We start from the raw sequence: 3,187 nt of genomic DNA on the forward strand, positions 1-3,187 counted from the left end.
AAAGCGATGACAGAAAAATGAATCTGAATGTGTAGGCATTAAACATTTAAATTCTCTACTCCCTGGTCATTATACCGACTGTCATATTTTACACCTCCCTTCCCCCACTATGCTTTTGCTGATTTGACTTCATTTACATTGGCTCATTATGCACTGGTCTTTGTTCTACTGAACGGAATACAGTATAGTGACAAAGCAAAACTTACACATTGGCTGGAGTATTTTTCTGATTTAAAAATTAGGTTTCACTACTTAAATTTACATTTAACTTCCCAACGTTGTTTAAATTGGAAGCAAGTCTTTTCTTATACAATAACTATAATCTATATGCAATTATTTTAAGAGTGGTTAAAATTACCTCAAAATGTCTTTAGGAAATGACATTCAAGACCTTTTATAACAAACACTCTACTGCTACCGAGGCAATATTATCATATTAGAAGTATTAAGTTGTTCTTTCCACGCCTCTGTCTGAATTTCTACGTAGGCCCAAGGAGCAAGCTTTTATCTATTTTATATGAAGTTCATTGTTTAGAGCTGTCCCTTATGGGTCTTATTTTAATGTATCAAACAACAAAGGTAATGTCAATCCTTAAAAAAAAAAAAAAAAAGATTCCTGCTTCGCATTTCTTGCAATTAAAAGGTTTTCTGATTTACAAACCAAATTTTCATCAAATTAAAAGGAAGTCCTAGCTGACCGATCACATGGAAAAATATGAAAGTTACATTGAGCTTTAAATGTCTATCCCCATGACAGTGCATACTATCTTTTCATTTGTTACAACCAATGGAGACATGGGATTAATCTAATACAGCCTAATTAAAACCCATTCACACATGATGGTTTTTAATGGTACTAGTGGCACAAATGCTACTTTGTACCACAGTTATATTTGCATTTATTTGAAATTAGACAATAGATAATTTTGAATACAAAGAAAATGGGAAAAAATACTGGGGAGCATGTTTTTGAAAATGGAAGCAATTTCTTGTTTCCTGTAAAGATAATGGCTGTATGTACAATTTAGGTTTCATTCCAGATATTTTGACCAGGATTCTTTTTGTATTTCTGTTATTTATCAAAATGTATAATCATGGTTACAGTGGCTACATGTCTGGGACACCATACTGGAAGAAAAAAATATCATGACTTCTTGGTTTTGTTAATGACTCATTGCGCGACCTCGTGCTTCTCCCCTAACCTGATTGTGCTTTTATTTTTTCATCTATGAAAAGGGAATATCTGTCCCTTACCTACCCTTATTGGGCTATTGTAAAGGTTTATTGGAATAAGGTATTTTGTTTGTTTTTTTGTTTTGCGGTACACGGGCCTCTCACTGTTGTGGCCTCTCCCGTTGCACAGCACAGGCTCCGGACGCGCAGGCTCAGCCGCCATGGCTCATGGGCCCAGTCGCTCTGCAGAATGCGGGATCTTCCCAGACCGGGGCACGAACCCGTGTCCGCTGCATCGGCAGGTGGACTCGTTTGTTTTGTTTTGTTTTTGTTGTTTTTTTTTAATTTTTATTTATTTATTTATTTTTGGCTGTGTTGGGTCTTCGTTTCTGTGCGAGGTCTTTCTCTAGTTGCGGCAAGTGGGGGCCACTCTTCATCGCGGTGCACGGGCCTCTCACTATTGCGGCCTCTCTTGGTGCGGAGCACAGACTCCAGACGCGCAGGCTCAGTAATTGTGGCTCACGGGCCTAGTTGCTCCGCGGCATGTGGGATCTTCCCAAACCAGGGCTTGAACCCGTGTCCCCTGCATTGGCAGGCAGATTCTCAACCACTGTGCCACCAGGGAAGCCCAAGTATTGTTTTTAGGAAGAATGTACCTTAAGAACACAAGCTTTTTTTTTTTCATTGATTAATTTTTACTGTACTTGGGGAAAATGCAGTGTTGTATATTTGTCTATATTCAATCTCTTTTACTTAAGTTTGGCACTTTTGGTTCTAGAGTTAATGAGAATAAAACATAAACGCTTAATAGGATTTCTTGGAGGTGGGATCAATCGCCCACATCTTGGCGATTTATATTATATAACCTTGTTATGATCTGCAAGATATTTCTATGAGCATAATTGGTTTTAGAAAATGGCTTTTGCAGTAGAAGTAGTCAACATGGCAACATTCAGAATAAGTTCAAGCCTGTATGAGAACTAGAAATTTGACAAAGACTTCTTATTCCAGTGGCACCTCAAGGGAAGCAAAGTGAATAAAGTTTTTAGGCTATAGTTGCTTTAAAACTATCTTAATTTTTCTCTTGAGTACTAGAAATTTTAGATTTGGTACAATATGCAACTCTGATGCAGAAATCTGTAAGACGATATCATTTGAGTATTTATTGGGACTTATCTAGAAGCCCTCCTAAACTCAACACAATTTTCAAAAAACATGCCAGACACAATTAAGCTTATTTCCATTTCTAGGATTAAAATGGTGGTATTTAATTTCTTCACACTTCAATTGAATCATCTGTTAAATGACAGGGTTGAGCTAGATTATCAATAAGACCCTTCCCAGATTCAAAATTAACCTGGCCAGTATTTGGATATATCATTCTTATTGAAATTCTAGGCACGTAAGTGTCGTGCTATATACAGTATATCTAAATGATATTTTATCAGATACTTGTCCATATAGATGATGAATGTTTATTAAACACTAAATACACATCAGGCATTTGTTAAATTCTAGACACCTAGAAAAGGAGATTTGGAGGCAAAGATAAAGATTGCCTTACTAACATCTGACGAAGATCAAAGTCTATAAGCATCTAATCACTTGACACAACAGAGTTAGATGTGCTTTACATATATGACTGAATATAGTAGACAGTATTACTATTCACTAATAGCCTGTGTCTGTCCCTATAGGAGGGTTATACACCTCCCTGCCTTCATGAAGTCAGGCTAGGATATGTGAATTGCTTTGGCTAATGGCACATGAGCAGAATTAATAGGTGTCGTTTACAGGGGGAAGCTTTAAGAATCAGTGCATCTTTTGCCGTTCCTTCTTCCCCTTTGCCACGGTTACCAGCAATGTTCTAAAGAGTTTCTGCTCCACCAAAATGGATCCCAGAGTGAGGGCTACAATGACATGGAGCAAAATGTCCAACTGATCTACAATAGATATGAGAATGAGAGAGAAGGAAAAAAAAACCCAAACATTACAGTTAAGTCACTAGGATTTG

The sequence above is a fragment of the Lagenorhynchus albirostris genome, chromosome 3, assembly GCF_949774975.1.
Source record: "Lagenorhynchus albirostris chromosome 3, mLagAlb1.1, whole genome shotgun sequence".
In the NCBI taxonomy this organism is placed as follows: Eukaryota; Metazoa; Chordata; class Mammalia; order Artiodactyla; family Delphinidae; genus Lagenorhynchus; species Lagenorhynchus albirostris.